Source organism: Momordica charantia, assembly GCF_013281855.1.
Source record: "Momordica charantia cultivar OHB3-1 chromosome 1 unlocalized genomic scaffold, Mcharantia_2.0 BLBB01000001.1, whole genome shotgun sequence".
Taxonomy (NCBI): domain Eukaryota; kingdom Viridiplantae; phylum Streptophyta; class Magnoliopsida; order Cucurbitales; family Cucurbitaceae; genus Momordica; species Momordica charantia.
The window spans coordinates 1,483,681-1,510,361 of NW_028275157.1; the positions used below are offsets into that span (position 1 = coordinate 1,483,681).

A 26,681-nucleotide genomic window follows, 5' to 3' on the forward strand; every position below is an offset into this window, starting at 1 on the left:
TAGGTCTATGCAAAAGTTGCTGACTAGATACAATGTGCGTCATAGGGTTGCAACAGCATATCATCCTCAGTCGAATGGGTTAGCCGAAATATCTAATAGGGAGATAAAAAATATTTTAGAAAAAACTGTAAATCTTAACCGTAGGGATTGGTCTTTTAAGCTTGATGATTCACTTTAGGCATATAGGACAGCATTTAAGACTCCCCTCGGCATGTCCCCCTATAGGCTAGTTTTTGGAAAAGCATGTCATTTGCCTCTTGAGCTAGAATATAAAGCATTTTGGGCTACTAAGAAATTAAATTTTGATTTGTTGGCTGCAGGTGAAGCGAGGAAGTTACAATTGTTGGAATTAGAAGAACACAGGCACTTTTCTTATGAGAATGCTAAGTTGTTTAAGGAAAAAACTAAACAGTGGCATGATAGGCGTCTTCGGCCGAACAATCTTCAAGAAGGTGATCTGGTTCTGTTATTCAACTCTAGGTTGAAACTTTTCCCTGGAAAACTTAAGTCTAGATGGTCTGGTCCCTTTCAAATTTTTAAAGTCTACCCATATGGGGCAGTGGATCTAGTTGACTCTAAGGGAAATGTTTTTAAAGTAAATGGGCAGAGACTTAAGCCGTATTTTGGAGAACCAGTGGATAGAGGAAAAACCTCTATTCAACTTTCAGGTCAATAAATTTTTGCGAAAAATGTTTTTTCCTTCTTATCCGTTTTTGAAAGAACAAAAGTAAAGGAAGGAAGTCTTTGTATCTTGTATTTTCTCTTTGTTTCATTATAAAGTTTTTCTTATTAAGAGAATGTTTTTGAAAACGTTGAAAAAAAAGAAAAAAAGAAAAAAAAAGGAAAGAAAAAAAAAACGTTGAAAAAAAAAAAGAATTACGCAGGCGCCTGGCGCCTGCCCTTTGCGAAAATAAATCACGCAGGCGCCTGGCGCCTGCCCTGTTTTCCAGCAGTTCGAATTTCGTTTTCCTTCACGGTTTGGGTTTTAATTTTCGATAGCATGGGCTTTATTTTGGGTCAAACATTAATCCTCTATGATTTAGCTTTAAAAACTTCTCTTCAAACTCAAATTTTGTTTCCCTAATCCTATTTTGTATTCAAATTTGTTTTCTTTTCCTTTTAGGTTTAGGAAACTTAGTTGAACTTAAATGTCAATCCCTTTCCATTTAGGATTTAGTTTGAGGAAAGCTTTAAATAGACTCATTGCCTAAGCTTTACTACTCAAGCTCCAAATGCCACAAGCATTCCTTTTCCACCATTGGAGAACTTCCAACACCACATGGGTTCAGATTCTAGGCTAGCTGCTGTTAGGGGAGGAAACCCGCTTCAAACATTTGAATGTCCTCCATCCCAAGCTCCTACACAACATCCTATAATGAGCCCACATGGTTATGTTAATTTTCAGCAACTACCCACCTTTAATATACCTCAAAACAGTTAGTTTAGGGCTGAAAATCCTCAACAACTTCCTCCAATGATCAATCCGGGTATGTACCAACCGTTTATGTTTAACCCGGTTCCTTCCTATCATTTTCCCTTGTCTCAAATGCAAATTCCAGCTAGTGTTCATCCTTATGGAATGCCAAACCCATCTACTCTATTTCCTAGCCTTCCACCTTATTATGGAATGGGTCATTGGGTACCTCCACATAATTATGGTATGATTTCACCTAGAGTTTCCCCACCACCTCAACTTCCATTCCTAGAAAGAGGACCTCAAGCACCCCAATTGAACCCTAACATATCGAGTACCTTCAACATGGGACAACTAAAACCCTTAGAGCCTCCTAGGTTGCCAACCCCAACCAATATGCCAATGGATGCAGGAGATGAGCATGGAGGAGAGCAAGAGAAGAGCCATAGCCATAGGCTAGAGCCCGGGGTTTCGATAGGGCAAAAGAGGAAGGGCAAGGAGGTGCTGATAGACCCAGAAATTGAGGAAGATGGGAGTAGTAGGCGTCTGACGCCTAAGGATTCATCTATGGAGAACAGGGACGAGGAGCAGTTTTATTCATCTCCATTGATTATTACACCAGAAGATGGTAATGATGATTTTCTACTGGTTTCACGAGGACATTGTTCAAATATGCCGGAAACAGAGGATACCGAGAACGAAGTGGTGAGAACAGATACTCAGGAACCTTCCCCATTGGATACACCTACAGAAGGAGCGTTTTGTAGTCACCTAGAGTTGCCTACTGGGGCAACTGGATCTACTCCGTTGGCAACGGATGAGTATGTCACACCGATGGCCACTCTACCAGGGGTAAGGGATGCTCACACTATTCCTTCTAATACAGTTAACCCGCTTGGGTGTGATACAGGTAGATCCAAGGTTGGGGAGAATAGTACTCAAGAACCTACCAGCGAAGAAGATCTTGAGGACACGCAGACGATAAGGGAAATGTTCTAATACAAGAGGCGGGAGAGAAAGAGTTCAAAACGTCGTGCAGTTCAGGCTAAGAAGCAAACAGTGCCCGCGAATGAACCTAAAACGAGAGCTGCGAAAGCTAAAGCAGCTGAAGCTAAGAAGAAGGTAGTGGCACCTGGGCCAGTTGATACAATTGAACTAGACTTGTCTGAGGGAGAGGAGGTCGAGACGAAATGGAACGCGGCAAATTTAGCCACTCGAACTTCATTAATGAAATCCCGTAAGATTATGACAGAATTGGGATTCGATCTCACTCTAGGAGATGTGCCTGATGATTGGAGGGAGACCGCTAGAGACAAAGAGTGGAGACCACTTATTCAGCCCATACAATGTGAGGCTTTGGAGTTAGTCAGAGAGTTCTATGCTGCTGTCCATCCCCAGTCACATATAGCCATAGTGCGCGGGAAGGAAATACGGTTTGATGCCACTCAGATCAACTACACCTTTAACATTAAGAATATCAGAGATGCTGTGGGCAATAAGATGTTAGTGACTCCGACTCTAGCACAGCTTGATGAGGCTTTAGAATGTGTTGGGAAGCCCTCTGCCACTTGGGATTTGACTACTCATGGCAAGGTACGACTAAAACCCGAGGATGTTTCCCTAACTGCTGCAGGATGGTTATACATAGTCAAAAACAGAATTCTGCCAACGGAGCATGATGAGCATGTCACTCAGGATAGGGCACTGCTGGTTTATGCCATGCTAAAGGGCATAGATGTGAATTATGGAGAAATGATCAATACTAGTATCCATGAGTATGCCCACCGAACACGTGGTAAGCTTTATCACCCACGTTTGGTCACTTCTTTATGCTTGCGACAAGGTGTACAGCTCCCTGAGGATCAAATTAAGAGAGATGCCCCAATTGTGGAAGAGAAGAATATTCGGCGTATTATCGCCCATGCGTTACAAAGAAGGGAAGGTACTGGGATGTCTCCTACATCGGAGATCCGTCGTCTTCGAGAGGAGAACCAACAGCTGCGAGATCAGGTTCGAGAAGTCGTGCAACATATCTACAACTTAAGGGCTTCATTGGATTTTGCGGTTTTACCTTCATGGCCTCCAGCGCTAGCTGCTATCCTTGGTCATCCATCTCCCAGTATTGACACTGATCCTAGTCCACAACCTCCGACTTCATGAAGGGGAGGTTCCTTCTTTGCTATTTTTTGTGTTTTCTTCTTTTGGTTAATGACGTAGTTTGCATATTCTAGCATTACTACGCATGTTTTTTTTGTATTGATTATGTTTCGAGCTCAGTTGAAGCATGAATAAATTAGTATCGTTTATCTTCTGATCACTTAAAGTATGCCTTCACTTAACCTTAGTTTAGCTTTTCACATGCCTATTTTGAAGCATCTGTGCTGTGCATGTGATTTCATGTCGATGATGATTATAAGAGATTGTTGAGTTTTCTGTTCTATGCCTGACTAAGCTTTGAGCTATTTCCTTTGTTTATGTGATACACTCATTTTTTTTTATGTCTTTTTGATCTTTACAAACTTTAAGCTTTTTCTTTGCCCCTATATAGGAAGTCCTTGTCCTTTTTACTGTTAAGCCTTTTTCATTCGATGCAAAAGTCTTTTCCCAGTGAGGACACTGTCTCTCTTAAGTTTGGGGGGGACAGTCGTTGTGTCAGTTGTTGTTTCAGAAAGATAAAGTGTTAGTTATATTTGAAAAATCATGCTATTTTATTTTGAAAAAGAGTCAGTTGGAAAAACAAATGCTATTAAAAAAAGAAAGTGTTGAAAAGGAAAAAAAAAACACAAAACAGAACAAAAAAAAAAATTTTGCAAAAGAGTAAAAAGAGTCTTGTTGAGAGAAAATAAGAGTGGGGAAAAGACTTGTGTTAGAAAGAAAAGAGTGGTAAAAACAATGAGAGTTAAAGAAAATGTAGTTATGATTTCCGAGTCCTACTGTAGACACCCATTTAGTTTTAGGTTGGGTGTTGACTTTGAAAATAGCAGTAAGGATGGTGATAAGTGACTTCGTGTTTCTCATTGTCGTCGTTTTATGACCTAGCTGTTAGTTTCAAAGTCTTTCTACGAGTAGCTGTGGTTGAAACCGATGTTAGTGTGTGGAAACCTCAGGGGCTAGTAGCCGGTCTTTCAGATGTAAAAGTCTTAGTGTAAGGAGGGAGTGTGCAGATTCCTTAGGGGTATTTGAAAACGTTTTCTGTTTTTGAAAGAGAAAAAAGATTTTGAAAGAAAAAGTTTTTATCATTTCAAACTTGGTTTATAGTGACTAAGTTTACAAAGGCAATAGAATGGTAGGCTTTGACATCTTTTCCCTGAGACAATTTATGATTGAACATCTCGGTTGCTTTTGCTTTTCCTTGTCCATGTGTTAGAAAGCTGATTAAAGAAGCTAAGTTTTGCATGAGGACAAGCAAAAAGTTAAGTTTGGGGGTGTGATTACGCTTGTTTACATGCGTAAAAAGAAGGTTTTAGATGCTGTTTTTACAATGTTTCAGCTTTGTTTCGGATTTTTCTCGATCGTTTGAGTTCCAATTCATGCAAAATTCATATATTATGGTTTCTGGTTGGCTTATATTGTATTTATGACATTTTAGGACCATTTGGGAGTGCAAATTAATCAAAAGAAGCAAAAAGACGGAAAAACTTACATGGGAGGCGCCAGGCGCCTGGGAAGCCTGCAGAAAAACAGGTTTTCTTCCAACTTTGCCCTTAATGAAACGCGTTTTCCAATGCGTTTTGGTGGTTCCAACCGATGCATACGTGTAGAAGAAGTGTTCCACTATCAGTTTGAGCACGATTTGGTCAGTCAAAAGAGTTGGAAATGGGTGATTCACCATCGTTTTAGGACCTACCTAACCAATTCTGCACAGTTATAAATTCCAGCAACTTCTCCACCAAAATCATCAAGCCTTGCTTCCTTCTCTTGATCATTTTTAGTGTTTCTTTGTTGCTTTCTAAGTACTTTTGAGTTGCTTTCATTAGTTGCTTTTGGTTTTTAAATCCCGAGTACTTTACATTCTTTTATTAAGCTTTGTTTTGTTTCCATTTGTACTTAGTTATTTTCTACTTATTCAAATATATAAAAATCTAGCACTTTGCTTATCTTCTCTTTGCCTTTACTTTATTTTTAGTTAAGAGAGTTGTGTTTTTGGAGGAAAGAGCACGTGACACTCTCCCTTGCTTGAAAGAGAAGGGCGAAGCTCTCAATCCCGATAAAAACTCTCTGTTAGTTAACTTTTGTTTTTCACACATGCATTCCACATTCAACCATTTTACTTGCTGTATTTTCTTCAATATGTCTTTCTAAATTCCCGTCTCTAGCCCGGTTATGGATAGTTAGCCTTTTATGTCTAAAAAGGGTTGCTAAGAAGTAGTGTTTTTACTTTCCATTCATTGCTCAACATGTTTTCCCAAAAAGTTAGGATTTAGAGAAGGCCACTGTAAGTCTTAACAAGTCAATACTGAAAAGGTTGCTTATTTGCATTGTTGAGTGGTTAAACCGAGGAGAGGAGCGCCTTAGACATAAGGGTTCCGCTTAAGTAGCCTAGACATAGGACCTTAACCCGAGGTTGCGACTATTTCCATCCTAAAACTAAGATATATCTCATAATAGACATATTAGGGAATGTCTTAGGACTTTGAACTTGCTTAGACATAAGTAAAGTGAGAAGCGTAGTCGTTAGTTTCTAAAGTAAAATGCATATTATCCTTAGCATGTCCTTGATTCTTTGTTGGCTAACTTGAAGTAAATCGGGCTAGGTTTTATTATTATAAGTCCAAATCCCAAATCCAAAACCATTATTTGTGACCACTTCCCATTTTACAAGAATCACTCATTTCAACATTCACTATTCTTTAAAACTTCAGAGTTTGGAAATTATTTAGAAGTCCTTGAGGATCGATACTTGGATACTCCATCCATTTTATATTACTCTGACAGGTGTGCGCTTGCATCTATATAATTGTTACCACGCTTAGTGCGTGCGTTCAGCATAAACACCCAGTCACTTAACAGGAATGCTCAAAGTTCCAAGGCTGCCCCCATGTTCGGATAGTCCACCTGGTACCACTCGGCCACGTGTAAGCCTCTGCAGAACCTATGTTCCTAGAAGTTTTCCCGAGTAGAGGACCCGAATAGTGCTCACACTCGAACGTATTCTTGCCTTATCAGGAACACTCAAAGTTCCGATGTTGCTCTTAAGTTTGGATAGCCCATGTGGCACCACTCGGCTGTGTGCAAGCCTCTAGAAAACTGATGTTCCGAGGTATTTCCCCGAGTATAGGACCCGAATAGGGCTCCCACTTGGATGCATTCGTGCCCTAACAGGAACACTCAAAGTTTCAAGGTTGCCCCTGAGTCCGAATAGCCCACGTGGCACCACTTGGTCGCTTGCAAGGCTCTGGAGAACTGATGTTCCGAGGTATTTCCCCAAGTAGAGAACCCGAATAGGGCTCTCACTCGGACGTATTTCTGCCTTAACAAGAACGCTCACATTTGCAAGGCTGCCCCCAAGTCTAGATAGCCCACGTGGCACCACTCGGCCGTGTGCAAGCCTCTGGAGAACTGATGTTCCGAGGCATTTACCTAAATAGAGAACCCGAATAGGGCTCCCAGTCGAACGCATTCCTGCCTTAACAGGAACACTCAAAGTTCCAAGGCTGCCCCCATGTTCGATAGCCCACGTGGCACCACTCGGTCTCATTCAAGCCTTTGGTGATCTGATGTGTCGAGGCATTTCCTCAAGTAGAGAACCCGAATAGGGCTCCAACTCGGACGTATCCCTACCTTAACAATAACACTCAAAGTCCTAAGGCTGTCCCTGCGTCCGAACAGCCCACATAGCATCACTTGGTTAAAGGGCCTATATGGAATCAATTTAACTTCCACAATCTTCGAGGTTAGGCAGTAACTTCCCTCCCATGGAAACGATTAAGGAAGCCATTGGGGGAGGGATCCATTGGAGAAAACAAGAAGGCAAAAATAAAGCGAGAATGGTAAAACAAACGGCAGCAAAATCTAACCTTGCGTTCATTCAACAGAAAGACAAGCAAAAATTACAAGAATCAGCAGACGGGGAGACAAATGTAAATCCCCTCACACAAAAGCAGTAAAAACAAAGTTGATAAATATAAGAAAGTGGAGGAGCAAAGTGAGCGGTCGTTGCAACCAGAGCATCATGATAGCTGCAGCCTTCGGAGATGAGACGTTGAAGGTGTTCCTCAGACTTGCGACTATCCGGTATCAACCAGAAATGCTCAAAGGCATCGAGGACACGCTTCAATTCCCCATTTGAACACCGCCCCAGCAGGCGAACCCTCACGAAGTCTACCCTCACCTGTTGAAGATCTCACTCCAACATACGGTAGCCGTCTGAGCCGCGAAAGTGGGACTCAAAGAGTTTGGGTTCTTCCAAAATCGCCCTAGCCTGAGCAAGGGAGCGCTGAGTATCGGCCAAGCACCTCAAGGCTGGCAACGAAGGCAAACTCTCGTTGCAAGGAGTCCATGGCAGTCCCCTCGGCCTCCTTAGCTAACGACAGATTAGACTCAGCTACTGCTTTTCCTTCTTTCGCTTTAAGCAACCCGTCTTCAACTTCCTTAAGACGTCACTCCAGCTCGGCGATCCGACTATCACGAGAAATGGCCTCACTCGAGCCATCTCAAGATCTTCCTCAGCCTTCTTGGCACGGGACTCTGATGCGCCCACTTGCGCCAGACGAGATCGCATCTCCACCTCAAACTGCTGCCACGTGCCTCAGCTGCAGCTACTCTACGTTGAATGCGGTCTATCTCGATATGGAGAAGGGCTGCCCTCTATTTCGCTCGTGAAGCATCCTCTCGGACGATTCGCTTCTCCACCTGAATTTGCTCGTCTTGGGCATGGGGGATGGTGGAGCGATCGACAGAACAAAACAGAGCCTAGAGACGTTGAACCTTAGCCTGGTGCTCCTCTACCCTAACTCTCTTTGCCGCCAGCTCGTGTCGCAAGGCCAGAAGAAGTATCTCCACTAAGGGGCTCCCCTCGTCAGTCCTGGCAGGCGAAGCCAGAGAAACGATGAGCGACACTAGTTGACGCGACGCTCTCATCGCTGTCGAAGCCGCGGGAAGAAGCATTCCCAATTGGGATGAGGGGACGGACAACGAGCTCGTGCCATGCAGACAAGATTGACGGCGGCCTCGCTGAACCTACACAAATGTTTCGATTAGAAATAGTAAATGAGAAATCCGCAGAAGAAAAGCAGTAACATTCTCACATGTCGCCGCCCTGCTAGGGTTAGGACGATCGTCGCTGCCTCTGGTCGGACCATTGGATATCCCCAATCAGACGGTGCTGGGCCAACCTTTTGTATGTGGCAATAAGCGTAGGGACCCTCTCGACCCAGGGAATCGCTAGAATTTTCTTCAATACGTCTTTCGACTCGGATGAAAGAGGGTGGCCCCACTCGGAAAACACTACAACAAAAGAAGCGAAGCCCAAGGATCGCAGTAGGGGAAGCAAAAAAGAAGAACGAGAGTACCTACCATTCTCCCTGAAGCGGCAAGTCACACGACCGATGAACGGATCTCCACCGACCAACCACCTCCCGACGACGAAGAACCAATGGTCTTTCTAGTTCTTGTTTGAAGACAGGATGTTGAAGAGCGTCCCACGACGAGAACTCAAGCTTTAGAACCCAAAAAGCCCCTGATTGACTTGATCAAGGTCATGGTAGACAGCAGGGCTACGATCATCCTCTCGCCTCCCCTGAACTCCGGCCAAAGGATGGCCAGCGCCATCAAGATTCCCTATGCGTTAGAGGCCTATTGTACTGGTGCCACGCCAACAAAGGACAAAAAAGACTAGGCCAAAAGAGAAAGGGTCAGTCTAACCCCATTCTAGAACATATGTGCGTAAAAACTTACCCACACAGGCTTAGGTTCACCCATTCCCTGGTCGGACTGTTTGTTCGAGCGACACATGGCTTGCAACCAGAATTCGTCGCCGACAAATTTGATTATAATTATTCATCTAATTAATAATTAATCAATAAAATTCAAATATTAAATAAATAAATAATTAATTAATTAACAATTAATTATCTATCTTTTAATTAAATATCTCATATTTAATTAAAGCTATATATATTTGAATCGTATTAAAAAACTTCTCTTGTATATCCTATAGTTGTAATGAATCTTATGTAGATTATTTTTAACCTATGGTTTTAATATGAATTCTATTCATATTAATTATTGGAATCCTATTCAAACATTTCTCTCATAATATATAATATTAATTTTGAATATTTATCCAAAATTAATATATATTTATATTCAATGTATCAATATACATTATATAAATTCCCTTATATAATTTGAAGACTTCAAATTATTTCGTAATTCTTGATCCTCGTTTTACTCGTTGTGAGCTAGTAAGGGATCTAATGGACCTACAGATCGGAAGCTCCAACGATACGAGATTAATCGGTCAAACTCATTAATCGAGCTACTCAACATTCGTTAACTGTGGGTCACTCCACTAAAGACCCGCAGCTGCACTCTTCTCACTGCATAATATTTTCATGTCCACAGATAAACAACCATCAATGGCAAGTCAATCCTTCACGAGTGCTCGTAACTCAAGCTGGGTATAATTACCATTTTACCCCTGAGTTACATCTTACTCTTTAAATACCACTGTTACTTTAATGAAAAACCCGGTTATGGTCCAACCAATAACCGGAAGTCGCTCTTGTCTGGCCCCTCGACATCCATTTTTAATTCAATTCCTCATCCTCCTCTGATGGACGAGCTACCGGTATCCTGGAAGGTCTTCGTGTGTCGTTGTCTTTGGGGTGTAAGCGTTTAATTGTGGAATCGGATTCCCTATAGGCAATCTCTCTTCTTAAGAGCTCTTCAGTGTCTTTGGGTTCGGAAGGGGAATGGATTCATGACACTCACCTTCTCACTAGCCATTTGGAGTCTATTGTTGGATCGGTATGGAAACACTAGAGGGGGTGAATAGTGTGGAAGATCAATTTACTAAACTTTTTCAATTTTAAGCCCAAATCAAATGACTAAGTAAACTTTTTAACCAAAACAAATTTATAAAATATTTATAGCAACTCAAAATGTCATGACACAAATATTCAAGATTAGCACAATATATATTTGCAATAAAATAAAATATACTTAAACGATAAATTGCAATAAATAAAAAGTAAGGGATAGAGAAATCTTCATGCAAGAGATTTATAATGGTTCGGCAAACTCCGACCTACTCCACTCCCCGAGCACCTCTCGAGATTTTTCACTAAGCACGATTCTTTTACGGGTTCAAGATCGTAAACCCAGTCATTTTGCAGGATCAAGACCAAACCGCTCTTTTTACGGGATCTATAACTAAACACAACCTTTTTCTTGGGACAAAGATCAAAACCCACACTCTGTTCCTTTTACCGGGCTCAAGAATGAAACCCAACTAAGTGTGGAAATAAGAATTTTTCACACACTAAAACTCTCCAATAGAGTAGATTTACAAGTTTAAGCTCACAAATACATCAATCCTCACAACAAGAAAATCTCTCATATGAATAAAAACGGAAGTAGAATTGAGAGCTTTGAGAGAGCAATAATGGATTATAAACGATTTAAAAATAAGAAAATTGGTGTTTTAATTTGGGAGAGGAGAGGGGTTTAAATAACAGAGGAAAATGAGTAAAAATTGATTTGAAACTAAAATCAATTTAGGTCACTGGATCTCAGTGATGAAGAATGAAATGTGGAGATTGGATTTGAAAAAGTAATGATTATATTATATTATAATATAATATATTTTCTTCCAGCTTGTTTCGATCGTGATTTCTCCATTTGAACTCCGATTTTAGCAACTCAAATTGCGTTGGATTCGTCTTTTCAAGCTCTATACTATGAACACTTTGAAATGTCAAAATCATTAATATATTAAGTTTGTTATCATCAAGACATATAGTATGATTGAAGCTCGGAAAGCCAATAATCTCCCCCTTTTTTATGATGACAAATCACATCAGAAAAATACATTCAAAATGGCATTAGAAATATATTCAATAATATAAATTTCATTTTTCTCCTACTTTCTCCCCCTTTTGGAATCAATCAAAAAGGATAAATTAATATTTCATATATGAATTTAATACCAATTGAAATAAACACAAATAATCAAAACATATAAATTCAAAAGTTCACTTTCCATAAAAAAAAATGCAATCAATAAATATTTCTTTACGAAATAATAAAGTACGAAACTCTCCTTAAATAAAAGAATTATATAATAAATGCACAAAATTTTCAAAAGACCTAACTCCCCCTAAAACTAAGCATACTAAAAATATGTATCAAGATGTTTCAAAATTTTCATAATAATGCTAAAATGCAAATATTATTCGATAACTCAAACAATCATAATAAATATGATATAATCCAAAGATGTCAATTTTAAGAGAGAAAATTTCTAAGGTCATAACAAATGTTAGAAACTCAAATGACTTTAAACAAGTTACAAATTTGGTTCCATTCAAGAGAATATCAATTTCAATCCAATTATACCAATTGTTAAAAAAATATACCAATTGTTCTAAGAAATAAACAAATTTGTTGAGATAAAAAGATGTATTAATTTTAAGCAAGGAAAACAACAATTTCATCAATAGAGGTCTTTCATAAAATTTCGAACAAATCAAATAATTTCTTCAAGATCATACATCAGTATAAATCTAAAAATAATCGTTCCACAAAAAAAATCAATTCTTCAAATAATCACTACCAAACAAACTCCTCCAAGAACAAGACAAATTTATTTTAGAATTTTAACTTAAACTCCAAAAATAACTCAAAAAATATTAAATATATCCATCAAAGAAATATCACAAGAACATTTTCAATATCACAATGTATTAAAAAAAAATTCAATGCTCATTTAGAAATAACAAAGTTACCAAATAAAGTGATTTTCCACTTAAAGCATGTTGTGCCTCTGCTTAATAGCTAGAGGGTAAGTGCAAGTGCACACTGTCACAAGTAATAATTTGGAAATATTCCAAGTTCGTCTCCACAGGGACTAGTTTTCTTTTAAAATTGATTTTGTAAACTTCTTGAATGAGCAATCGAGTTTGTGAATAAAAATTGGTGGAATTGTTGGGAACACAAAAAACACACGAAAATAATAGAATTTAAAAGGCCAACCCCCTACTACTATTTAGTTCTAAAATGATGAATTACCCCTATCAAATGTGCCCGTAATTACACTCAATTTATGCAAACTGGTTCAACACCTATTCCATACCGCTTTTGGTTTGTTTAGAAGCTTAGGCTAGTGTTTACATATGTCTATGCAACTCTAGAATCCTAAATAAATCAAGTGTCAACTTACGTTTAATGGGTAAGAGAGTCTATGTCTAGGATCTTGTTTTAGTTCTTATTTCTAAGCAACTTCCCGTTTTACCTTGATGAGATCCGTTTGACTCTAACCTTTTTAGAATTAAATTCAAACTAATGTGATTTAAGCAAGTGGCCAACAAGAAAATCAACTGGATAAATTGTATCAATCAAGATAAGCAAAGAGAGTGTAATACGCCGTGCTCACTGATACATGTAATTTAAATAGATGAACTAAACTCGTAGGAGGGTTGAAGAAACAATTTACCTACTCATGGAATTAAAAGAAAGTAAAACACCAGAGAAGATAACAAAAGAAAACATTTTAATTTGAATTGGAAAGAAAGTACAAAATGGAATAAATTGAATTCCAATAAAATAAACAAGAGTAATTGTAGAAAAATAATTGAAAACAAAATTTAAATAAAAACTACAAAACTAAAGTAGAAAGGAAAACAAAAGTATGGAAAATGAGATGTCTTGAAGTGATATTTGGGAGCTCCTTTTATAGGCCATGGAGGTAACAAGATGTTGAGAAATACATGGGAGGTTGGAACCAAATGAGGTTGTAGAGATTTTAGGAACTAATAACAAATCTTGGACCAATTACTTGGTCAGAAGTTGTTATTCCCGTTTTGACAATCTAGGCATCGAATGTGGCTGAAGCATTGTGAAGCTGGAACTTTCAAAGTAACTTGGCTGACTCATTCCTCTAGTAAGCTGGTCCTGCAATGTGCCTGACGTATTTTGATCATCAATCTTCACTTTTCCTTACAAAATAAGTATATTTACACAAATTAGCCTTCATTTAGCTATAACTGAATTCCAAAGTCCCTAATCACAAATTATGCACATTTTCCCTAAATTATATGCGTGAACATACATTTTTCATCATAATTAATTCCCAACTAAGCATACAAACCTACCATTTTTAGCCTTTAATCAAGGCTTATCAAAGCACCAAAAGAGAGATAGAATTACTTTTGTGATCATTTTCTTTTTGAACCAAGCAACCATTTCAAATTTGAATTTTGGAGCCAACCTACAAAAAAATTTCAAGAATATTTGGGTACCCATACTTCCTTGGGTCCATGTAGGTTAGTACAATTAATTTTTGGAAACCATTACTTTTTAGTTCAATTTTTCATAACATTCAATATGGGCAAATAACAAGCATAAGATTTATGTCCAAATTTGCCATAAGAAAAATACATAATATTATGCATGAATTTTTCGCTTACAAGAAATAATTTATGTATATTTTTTTTCACGTAAGAATTCTTTCTATAAGTATGAAAATATTTTGGTCTATGGCATATATTTCTTTTTCCATAAAAATTAGGATCATTTTTCAATTTATAGCAATTTGGTCTAATATGACCTTTAACTCCACAATAATGACATGTAGGCACAAATTTAGCATTATGCACAAATTTAGATTTAACATGAAAATGATTAGGCACACATTTAAGTACATCGTGCTTATGCACATCACGCTTTGGCACAAAATTAGGCACATTTTCATTATGCACATTAGAGGAAGCTTTCACAAAAATAGTTTTTGAAGTATATGGAGTAGAACTCTCATCAACATAACCTAATTATCTTTTATCATTACAAGATTTTCCAATGTCAATAATTTGATTGAATTTTTTCGCACCTATTGTCAATTTCTTAATACTTTCTTTAGCACATTCAAGCTCATTTACAAGATTTGACTCTTTCTCTCTAAGAGCTTTAACAGGTTCATCTCTATCAAAGATATCATGCTCGAGAAATTTAATTTTATCTAATAAAGCAAGCTTCTCATCACATGAAATTTCAATAACATCATGCTTCAAAACATCATTTTTCAAGCATGCATTTTCATCAACTAAAGAATTATTTTCAATATTCAAAGCATCTATTTCACCTTTTAAAGATTTAATCTCATTAGACATGCTAGAATATTTCTTTTTTAGAGCTAAATATTTTGAACATACTTTTTCAAATTCAACTCTAATTTCTTCATATGCATCCATAAGCTCATCATAAGAGGGTTTTTCAATACTTACCTCATTGTTGTCATCCTTTTCATTTCCAAATGCCATAAATCACATAGTATCAATTTCTTCATTATCTCTGTTACTACTCTCATCCAAGTCATCCCAAGTAGCTTCAAACACCTTCCTTTTGCATTTCTTTGAAGAAAACTTTAGTTGAGGACAATCGTACTTTACGTGTCTCGCTTTCTTATACCCATAGCAAATAATATCTTCATACTTATTGCTCTTTTCTCCTCTTGATTCTTGGTGGGAATTTCTTCTTGAGAAATGCCTCTTCTTAAAATGATTTTTGAATTTCCTCGTGAGATAAGAAAGTTCATCTTTGTTGAGCTCAAACTCATCATTGGACTCTTCTTGGGTGGATGTGGACTTTAAAGCAATACTTTTCTTCTTTTTGAAATCATTCTCCAAGTGCTCCTTCATTGTAATCTCATGAGTCATGAGTGATCCAATAAGTTCCTCCAAAGGAAGTTTCGTGAGATCCTTGGCTTCTTGGATTGCCGTCACCTTTGCTTCCCAAGTCTTAGGACTACCTAAGAATTTTCCTAACATTTTCCGACGTTCTATACTCTTTACCAAGACCCTTCAAGGCATTTATAATGTTAGTAAATCGAGTAAACATATCGGTAATTGACTCATTAGCATCCATCTTAAATAATTCATAATTATGAACAAACATGCTAATTTTAGACTCTTTAACTTGGTTTGTTTCCTGAGTAACTTCAAGAATATTCCAAATTTCTTTAGCCGAAGTACACATGGATATTCTATTAAATAATTCAGCGGGTCGTCCCCCAAGCGCAATTTAAACAATTCATAGCTTTAGCATTAAAATAACACTTTTTCATTTTATTTTCATCATACTCATATTCTAATTTAGGCACATCTTTACCATCTATTTTCTTCATGGGAATAAAAGAACATTTAGTAACATTTAACCATAAATTAAAGTCAATAGATTGTAAATAGATTTTCATTATAGCTTTCCAATATGCATAATTTGAGCCATCAAAGAAAGGAGGTCTAGAGGGAGATTGGTGTTCAACAATTCTATTTACCAAAAAGTTTGCCATAATGCTTTATCAATTAAGTTTTTCAAACTTTTCAAAAAATATATTTTCAAAGATAATTTAAAAAATTTTACAAATAATTTTCTAAATATTTTATGAAATAAATTTTACAAAGAATAGTGATATTGCTACAATATCACTTGTTGGAGAGAAACTCAAACAATAGATATCAAACAAAATAATTTTTGAAATATATTTCAAAATAAAAAAAAAGAGCAACCCGCTCTGATACCAATTGTTAATTAGATCGGTATGGGAACACTAGAGGGGGGTGAATAGTGTTGAAGATCAATTTACTAAAATTTTTCGATTTTAAGCACAAATCAAATAACTAAGTAAATTTTTTAACAAAAACAAATTTATGCAATATTTATAGCAACTCAAAATGTCATGAAACAAATATTCAAGATTAGCACAATATATATTTGCGATAAAATAAAATATACTTAAACGATAAATTGCAATAAATAAAAAGTAAGAGATATAGAAAATGTCACGCAAGAGATTTATAGTGGTTCGACAAACTTCGACCTACTCCACTCCTCGTGCACCTCTCAAGATTTTAAGCACGAATCTCCTTACGGGTTCAAGATCGTAAACCCAGTCCTTTTGCGGGATCAAGACCAAACCACTCTTTTTACGGGATCTAGAACTAAACCCAACATTTTTCTCAAGACAAAAATCAAAACCCACACTCGGTTCCTTTTACCGGGCTCAAGAACGAAACCCAACTAAGTGTGGAAATAAGACAAACACTAAAACTTTCCAATAGAGTAGATTTACAAATTTAAACTCACAAATACATCAATCCTCACAATAAGAAAATCTCTCACAAGAATAAAAACGGAAGTAGAATTGAGAGTTTGGAGAGAGCAACAATGGATTATAAAAGATTTGAAAATAAGAAAATTGGTGTTTTAATTGGGGGGAGGAAAGTGAGTAAAAATTGATTTGAAACTAAAATCAATTTGGGTCATTGGATCTAATGATGAAGAATGAAATGTGGAGATTGGATTTGAAAAAGTAATGATTACATTATATTATAATAATAATAATTATTATTATTATAAAATCACAACTACTCCAATGGCTTTTTTTTCAAAAATGGTTACTTTTTATTATTATTATTTTTTTTAATTTCCTTTCAATTTCTTTTCTTTTTAATTTTCTTTCTTTTCGATCTTTCTTTCTTTTTCTTTCTTTTCTTTTTCTTTCTTTTTTTTTTCAACAATACAGCTCGCCATGTATCAACATAAAATTCACTCATGTTATCCTCTTAGGTATTTTTCTTCCAGCTTGTCTCGATCATAATTTCTCCATTTGAACTGCGGTTTGAGCAACTCAAATTGCGTTGGATTCGTCTTTTCAAGCTCTACACTATTGACACTTTGAAACACCAAAATCATCAATATATTAAGTTTGTTATCATCAAAGCATATGGTATGATTGAAGCTCGGAAAGCCAACATCTATTTTGTTTGTGCATGTTCGCTGGCACCTGAATCGGCCGGCCGATTTCCTAGCTAGATGTTCTTTGCAATTTCGTACTTCAAGTATCTGGCTTCAAAACTTCCTTCCTTGGCTTCTTCGTCTGGGAGTGGAAAATTTATGTTCAAATTTTGCTCTCGTGGCTTAATGAAGTTTTCTTTATTCTAAAAAAAACAATTAATTAATAAGATTAATTAATTATATATAATTTATTAATATAATTATTATTAATTATTATTAATATTAACACTCCTACTTAATTGCAGGGGAGTGGGAGGTTGGTTATGACGTGGGGAGTTACCCCACATCATCCTTGTTTTATCTGTAGAATAGTTCTGCAAAAAAAAACAAGTTGACGAAATTTCCCCTGTGATTATTTCTCTCAAGCTCTCTCTCTCAATTCCCTTGGCTTTCAAGATCGTTGCTCCCACGAGCACATTCTCGTACCCAGAGAATAGCAAGGAAGATAATTTGGTGGTGTCAATTAGGTTTGTTGAAGAACTGTTCGTCGAAGGTAATACCCAATTCCCCTGTATTTTCCTTTTGATTTGTGGTTTTGTTCCTCAAAATTCAAGAATAAAGATCGTCGTTTCCGCTGCGGGATTTACGTCCATCAATTGGTATCAGAGCAATGTTTACGTTCTGAGTTTTTTAGGATCAAAATCACGTTTATTGGTGGCGGCACTGCACTGTAGCGCAATGGCTCTGTGCTACTGTTGTTTGTTGTAGGTAGAGGGCGGCGCCGCGACTTCGAAACTCCCTTCGGCAGTCGTCGACGGCAGCAGCGGCACGTTTCCAGCCAATTCCAGCGTCTCCCATGGTGTCTTGAACCCAAACCCACGGCGGTTTAGGCGTTTTTGCAGTGACAGTGGCGCTTCTGCGACATCGGCGTCCCGGCGACGACCCTTGGCCGTGTGTACTCCGACAACCATAAACAACTCCGATTTGTGGCCTTTGTTCCCCTCTGACGACGTTAGACACTTACCCACACCTAACCAGAGTTCGATTCGTGGTACCCACCCCTATTTGGACTCAAACCAGCATTACCCATTGCTTTTTGACATCGGACCAGCAAGCCTAAAGCCATTCAAACTCGGTTTTGGGAGCCCGAACCTCCTCGGTGTTGACTCACTCCTTTTCCAAAAGGTTTTAGTGTGAGTTAGTAGGTAAAGACTCACCTAAACTTAGTTTTGATTCGATTAGAGTGGTTTTAGTTAGTTGCTAACTCATGCTTGGTGGCCTTTGATTTAGGGAATCCTTCGGCGAGCTTAGTAGCGTGTTAGGACTTTGTTGGTAAGTAGTTCTTACTTGTGGGGATGTTTATTGTTTGAATATGCGTGAATTGTTGGGCGTGTTTTATGTGTTTTATTATATCTAGCAATGCTTATTGAATATTGATGTTGGATGTTTTTCTACGAATGTTGGATATTAAATGCTCTGGATGAACTATGCTAGGCTCTGATTGTTTAAAATTTGTTTGACTATGCTTTGTTATGACTAAACTCACTATGGGGCTGTTATTAAGAAGTGATGTGTTGTGAAAGCATGATTGGTTTATTGTTTAATTATTAGAATGTTGTTTATGTTGTGGAAGCATGCTGAATTATATTTGTGAGCTGAATGATGCATGGGTCATGGCTTAAGAAAGCATATAGTAGGACTCTGGTGAGATTTGGTTATGTTATGAAGTGAATGGATGAGTGTCAGGGCCAGAGGACTGACACGTCACTAGTTGGGTATCGAGGCTTCGAATAAATGGTCGGTGGTCGATACGTAAACTTTAGACAAAGATGAGCATCGAGGCTTCGAAAAGATAGTCGGGAGTCGATGCGATGAATCTTAGAGGGAAGGCAAGTATTGGGGCCTTGTGGGAAAAGGACAAGGACCAATATGTTGCAAAGTCATCGAGGCCTTGAATAGATGGTCAAGGGTCGATGCGACTCGAAGGAGTAAGCCTTGGAGGAACATAAGAGAGAATGAGTGAGTCGTGATGTGAGGATTGGGTTTTGGCATGTAGAATGCATGTTTAGACAAGCTCGTCTATAAATTGTTCATTTTTATCTAAAACATGTTGTTAATGACAAGCATGACGTTTTACTGATGTGTAAGTATGTTGTTTGTGCGTGACCCTTCAGGTAAGGGCTGCTTACTGAGTACTAGTTGTTCTACTCACCCCCTTCTTCCCCCCCCCCCCCCCCCCAAAATTTTGCACGTAACAAAACAACGCGCGGGAATGGTGATGGCGAGGAGGAGACTTGATTAGAAGGACCATATAGCACTGCGTCATTTTATTTTAGAGAGTATAGTGGAGTTGATTTTTTTATAGATTTGTTAGATGGACAGCAGGTTAATTTGTTTCAGTTTTATGGTTAAAGATGTTTTAGGATATTGGTTCGTCATTCTTTTGAGAACTCTAGATAAGTTGAGTTATTTTGGTTGTGGTATTGGAACTTTTAGAGTTAATAAAGCTTTCTTTTATGATAATGTTGCGAAAACTGTAGATATTTCATTTTGTTGATGGTAAGCTAAATAGGTTGTTTTAATAACATGCCCCATATGAGTTGCTTGAAATTTTAGGGGCATTTCAGGTTGTGTGTAAGTAGCACCAAGGGGCGGGTATGTGTGTTAATGGGTGTTATTGATATGATGTCGTGCTGAACTTTGTTATGCTTGTGTATCTCAGGTATTTAGAATTTGTTGGGCCTGGATTGAGGGCTTCCAGTTATTACAGTTAGGTTGCATTGGTGATGTTTCTTTTGTTCCTTTTCTATATTATGAAAATGTTGTGTATCATGACTAATGGATATGATTTGGAAGTTGCCGAATTGTATGGTTGGAAGTGATTAAGCTTTGATGTCTGAAAGTATGTTCTGAGATTAAAATGCACGTGTTAGCTTTATTTTATTTAGTTTTATGTTCGCGTAGTTGGAAGCTATTGGGTTGTTTCTTTGTTATGTACGATGAAAAGTATATTGAAAAATTTTGTTGTGATTAGAAGTGTGAATGACTTGTCATTGCCTTGGAGGGATTGGTTGAGTGGTCTGAAGTGATGGGAAGGACTAGAGGTTTGTCATTATGTTATTTGTCTGTGGTGATAACGCCAACTAGTCATTTGGTTGTTCGGAGTCGTTACAGTGGGTGACTTGGCAATAATATGATAGAATCTTAGTAGAGGACCATGATTCGAATGTGTGGTCTATCGTGTAACGAAAAGTGGGTACACGAGTGGAATGGCCTCGGGGGCAAGTAGTCAAGGCTGTTACGTCACTACTGGGTGTCGAGGCTTCGGGTACAAAAGGTCAGGGGTTGATAGGCCAGTCTTGGTAGAGATGAGTGTCCAAACTCCCGGTACAAAATGTCGGGGGTCGGCATGATGAGTCTATTTGATGATGAGTATTGGGTCTTGACGTGGCGGCGGTCAAGGACCAATATGCTGAGTAGTCGTTGGGATCTTGGGGATAAATGTCAAGGGCCAATGCACAGTTCGAAGCCTTGGGGATATATGTCAAGGTCGAACGCCAAGCTTTTGTAAAGGAGTGTCAAGCCTTGGAGATAAATGGCAAAGGCCGATACGATTCGAAGAGTTAGACTTTTAGGACTAACAAATCGTGATAGGTTAGAACTAGCCTAGAGGAACACAGTTTGAAGCCTTGGGAATAAATGTCAAGGTCGAACGCCAAACTTCTGTAAAGGAGTGTCAGGGCCTTGGGGATAAATGTCAAGGGTCGATACAGATCGAAGAGTTAGACTTGAAGGACTAACATAGTGTGATTGTTTAGAGTCAACTTGAAGGAGTTAGACACCAGCAGACCTTGTGGTTGAAGTTACGTGAGTCTCGATATCTTGGATGCTTGTGTGTGTGTGTGTTGATTAACCGTTATGATCTATCGATGCATAATTACTTGTTATCGTATTTTGATGACTGTTGCAATTTCGAGCACGTTGTTTTGTTATCGATGCATGTTGTTGCGATTACGTTGATTGCATACGTGTGTTAATGAGCGTTGTGATTTATTGATGTGTGAATGGCAGTTTAATATTTTGTGACGAATGTTTTTTGTCGAGCATGTTGTTTTGTTATCGATGCATGTTGTTGCGATTACGTTGATTGCATGCGTGTGTTAATGAGCGTTGTGATTTATTGATGTGTGAATGACAGTTTAATATTTTGTGACGAATGTTTTTTGTTGAGCATGTTGTTTGTGCGTAGTATAAGGTGTATTTTTATACTCACCCCCGCCTCTCTGCAATTATTGTTTTCAGGTGAGGATTCAGGTTACATTCATGGTGATGGTGTGGAGGAGACTCGAGAAGAAAGAACATGGCTAGTTTTGTGTAGTTTCATTGGGATTAGAATAGGTTGTTATGAGTTTGTTTCTTTTGGTTATGTATTCTATTAGAACTGTGGTCGTGCAAAGTTTAGGCAGTTAGCAAAGGCTTTAGTTTATGTTGTTACTGAGTTTGGCTTCTCTTTAAAAGTTAGGTCGTTGTATCAATTGAAAGTATGTTAAGTTTGTTTAATTTAGAAGTTGAAGCTTGGATAAACTCTTTAGATGGATGTTTTTTTTTTGTGGGTTTTTCTTTTATTGTTGTTATCAGTGCAGCGGAAGCGTGGTAGATTTAGGCGTTTAGTTGATTGCTATTTTTTTGCATGGTTGCGTTACTGTCGAATAGGTTGTTGGACTATTGTCGTTTACTCAAGTTCGTTTAGATTGAACTCGAGTAGAACAAAATTGTATTACTTGTATACGGAGGACAAGTTATTTTGTTTGTATGTCAGGTTAGGAATTCACAGGTTTATGTCGAGCAATTAAAATGGTTGAATTTTTGCTTAGTCTGAGTGGCTAGTGGTTTTACTCTCTTGTATAAGCAGAACTTTTTAGGTTGTTTTAGTAACGTGCCCCAGTCTCAGTTGTTTGAAATTTGGGGGTGTTACAGTTGGTATCAGAGAGGAGTTGTTCCTGTAGATTGACCTAGAACCTAGGTCGTTTAGAGTTATGGTCTTTCTTCGTGTCTTCTCCATCGCCAGGTACGTGGACTTGTTCTCTTATAGTTGTTTGACTTATGGACTTAGTATCCTCTTATGTTGACTTTATTTACTTATGTTTGACATGTTTGTTTTATGTTAGAATACTTAGGTTTCTACCTTTGATTAAGGGCTAGTAGTTTTAGTCCTAGGTGGTTAGTAGCTTAGTTAAGTAATCTTAGTATACTTCTTTCAGTCGATGACACCTCTTAGAGTTAGGAGTCGATCAAGCATGCTAGTTATTATGGAAAGTAGCACCAAGAGACCGGTGTGTGTGTAAGTAGCACCAAGGGGCAGGTGTGTGTATTAATAGGTGTTATTGATATGATTTCGTGCTGAACTTTGTTATGCTTGTGTATCTCATGTATTTAGAATTTGTTGGGCATGGATTGAGGGCTTCTAGTTATTACAGTAGGGTTGCATTGGTGATGTTTCTTTTGTTCTTTTTATATATTATGAAAATGTTGTGTATCATGACTAATGGATATGATTTGGAAGTTGTCAAATTGTATGGTTGGAAGTGATTAAGTTTTGATGTCTGAAAGCATATTCTGAGGTTAAAATGCACGTGTTAGCTTTATGTTATTTAGTTTTATGTTCGCTTAGTTGGAAGCTATTGGGTTGTTTCTTTGTTCTGTACGATGAAAAGCATACTGAAAAATTTTGTTGTGATTAGAAGTGTGAATGACTTGTCGATGCCTTGGAAGGATTGGTTTGAGTGGTCTAAAGTGATGGGATAGACTAGAGGTTTGTCATTATGTGATTTGTTCATGGTGATAACGCCAACTAGTCGTTTGGTTGTTCGGAGTCGTTATTGTGGGTACTTGGAAATGATATGATAGAATCCTAGCAGAGAATCATGATTCGAATGTGTGGTCTATCGTGTAATGAAAGTGGGTACACGAGTGGAATGGCCTCAGGGGCAAGTAGTCGAGGTTGTTACATCACTACTGGGTGTCGAGGCTCCGAGTACAAAAAGTCGGGGTTGGCATGATGAGTCTATTTGATGATGAGTATTGGGTCTTGACATGGTGGCGGTCAAGGACCAATACGCTGAGTAGTGGTCGAGGCGTTGGGGATAAATGTGAAGGGCCGATGTACAGTTCGAAGCCTTGGGGATATATGTCAAGGTCCAACGCTAAGCTTCTGTAAAGGAGTGTTGGGACCTTGGGGATAAATGGCAAGGGTCGATACGATTCGAAGAGTTAGACTTTGAGGACTAACAAGGCGTGATGTGTTAGAACTAGCCTGGAGGAGCTCAGTTTGAAGCCTTAGGGATACATGTCAAGGTCGAACGCCAAACTTCTGTAGAAGAGTGTCGGGGCCTTAGGGATAAATGTCAAGGGCCGATACAAATCGAAGAGTTAGACTTGGAGGACTAACATAATGTGACGGTTTAGAGTCAGCTTGAAGGAGTTAGAGACCAGCGGGCCTTGTGGATGAAGTTACGTGAGTCTCGATATCTTGGATGCTTGTGTGTGTGTGTTGATTAACCGTTATGATCTATCGATGCATGATTACTTGTTATCATATTGTGATGACTGTTGCGATTTCGAGCATGTTGTTTTGTTATCGATGCATGTTGTTGCGATTACGTTGATTGCATGTGTGTGTTAACGAGCGTTGTGATTTATTGATGTATGAATGCCAGTTTAATATTTTGTGACGAATGTTTTGTGCTCAGCATGTTGTTTGTGCGTAGTTAGAGAGAGCTAGTTTCGGTGTATTTTTATACTCACGCCCCCCCCACAGGATTCGGGTTACGTTCATGGTGATAGTGTGGAGGAGACTCGAGAAGAAAGACCATGGCTAGTTTTGTGTAGTTTCATTGGGATTAGAATAGGTTGTTATGAGTCTATTTGTTTTGATTATGTATTCTATTAGAACCCTGGTGGTGCAAAGTTCAGGCGGTTAGCAAAAGCTTTAGCTTGTTGTTACTGAGTTTGGCTTCTCGTTAAAAGTTAGGTTGTTGTATCCATTGAAAGTCGATGTATTTCGGGGACGAACCAAGCGGAAGTTGGTGGGCATGTGATTCCCGAGTAGATAAGAGGGGTACATGAATGAATCGATACCACATCCAAATGAGAGGGATCCTGAGATCATGAAAGAATGGTCAAGAAAGGCTTAAAAGAAATAATAGTCACTACCTATACTAACAAGGTGCACCTTCATTTTCGGTAACTCAATCGTAAGAACTCTAAAGTTAACCGTGTTTTACTTGGAGCAATCTTGGGTTGGGTGACCTCCTAGTTGCTTTACTATATGAAGCATGCGATTGAGGACAAAGCATGCTGGAAGGACTTGTGTTAGTATGTATGTATAGTCTACGCTCTTCTAAGTAGTTCAGAACTAGATGGTAGCACAGCCGGGTCGTAGGGGAATGCTAGGGTAAAAAGGTGCCAAATCCTGGTCCGAAATCATTGAAGCATCATTGCAAAACAATTTTGTTAGGGTACTTAATTACTTTTGCTAAAATTTGTAGGGTTTAAAGGATAATGCATGAAACTAATATAGGTTTGTTTTTTATTTTCAACATGTCTATTTCTATTATTGCCTTGTTAGCTGTAAAAAAGCTTAACGGCGAAAACTACAAACAATGGAAATCAAACCTAAACACTATATTAGTGATAGATGATCTTAGGTTCGTCTTGCAAGAGGATTGTCCTCAAGCTCCTACGCTTAATACCATTGTTGCTGTACGCAACGTCTATGACCAATGGATTAAGGCCAATGTCTACATCTTGGCGAGCATATTTGATGTGCTTGCTAAGAAGCACGAGGACACGGTCACCACTAAGGAGATCATGGACTCGCTGCAGAGCATGTTTGGACAACCGTCCTCACAGGCTCGACATGAAGCCCTTAAGTTCATTTACAACTCCCGTATGAAGGAGGACTCCTCAGTGCGAGAACATTTTCTCAACTTGATGGTCCACTTCAACGTGGCAGAGTTGAACGGGTCGTCATAGACGAGCAGAGTCAGGTAAGCTTCATTTTAGAATCTCTTCCGAAGAGTTTCCTGCCATTCCGCAGCAATGCGGTTATGAATAAGCTGGAGTACACTCTTACTACGCTCCTAAACGAGCTGCAGACCTACCAGTCACTTATGAAAAATAAAAGATAGGAAGGAGAGACAAATGTTGCTACCTCAAAGAGGTTCCACCAAGGTTCGTCTTCTGGAACCAAGTCTGCACCCTCTTCTTTTGGAAGTAAGACTTTCAAGAAGAAGAAGGCTGCTGGTAAGAGGTCTAAACCCGACTCCACTGTTGCCGCTGCCAAGAAAGGCAAGGCCAAGGCTACAGACAAAGGAAAATATTTCCACTGCAACGTGGACGGGCATTGGAAGTGCACTTGCTCGAAATACCCGGCCGAGAAGAATAGAGCCAATGAAGGTAAATATGATTTACTAGTTTTGGAAACTTGTTTAGTGGAGAATAATTACTCTGCCTGGATACTTGATTCAGGAGCCATTAACTATGTTTGTTCTTCAGTTCAGGGAATTAGTTCCTGGAGGCAGCTTGAAGCATGTAAGATGACTCTCAATGTCGAAACGGGAGAAGTCGTCTCTGCTATGGCAGTAGGAGAGCTTAAGTTGTTTTTAGACCATAAATCATATATTTCATTAGATAATGTATATGTTGTTCCTAAAATTAAGAGGAACCTGATTTTTATTTCTTGTCTATTAGAACAATTGTACTCTGTTTATTTTTCTATGAATGAAGTGTTCATTTCCATAAATGGTGTTAATATTTATTCTGTCAAATTAGAAAACAACTTGTATGTGCTAAGACCAACCGTAACTAAAGCAGTTTTAAATACTGAGTTATTTAAAAATATGTCAAGAGACGACCAAGCCCCGCTTCGATTTTACCCACATTATTTCTGGAATAAGTTTGAAAATATGCATTTTTTTTCTTTTTTCGATTAAAACAGCATTATTTTAAAAATAAGTTTAATTTAAAATATTATTAAAAAAATATGAATTTATACACCCAAGTGAGTTTTTTTTTAGTCTATGAGCAACTCATTACATTTTGCCCTACTTATTTTCATTCTTGTGTGTGACTAAACTTAGCATATCATTGTTTCAAAAATGTCAATCAATTTTATTATTCCAAAATAGTTCTCCAAGATATGAGTGGATAGTTCAAGATGTCTAGAATACAATGTACTTTATGTTATTATGTAATTTTATATCTCAACTGTCTTGATTATTGAGCCTATAATTTCATCTTTTCCCACCTTCACCTT

The 26,681-nt window shown here is 38.1% G+C and overlaps 1 long non-coding RNA gene across 1 annotated transcript in view; it reads left to right on the forward strand.

Moving 5' to 3' along the window:
* LOC111019513 (uncharacterized) overlaps window positions 1-26,681 on the forward strand; it is a 70,842-nt gene that overhangs the window by 38,025 nt on the left and 6,136 nt on the right. The gene's annotated exons all lie outside the window — the stretch shown is intronic.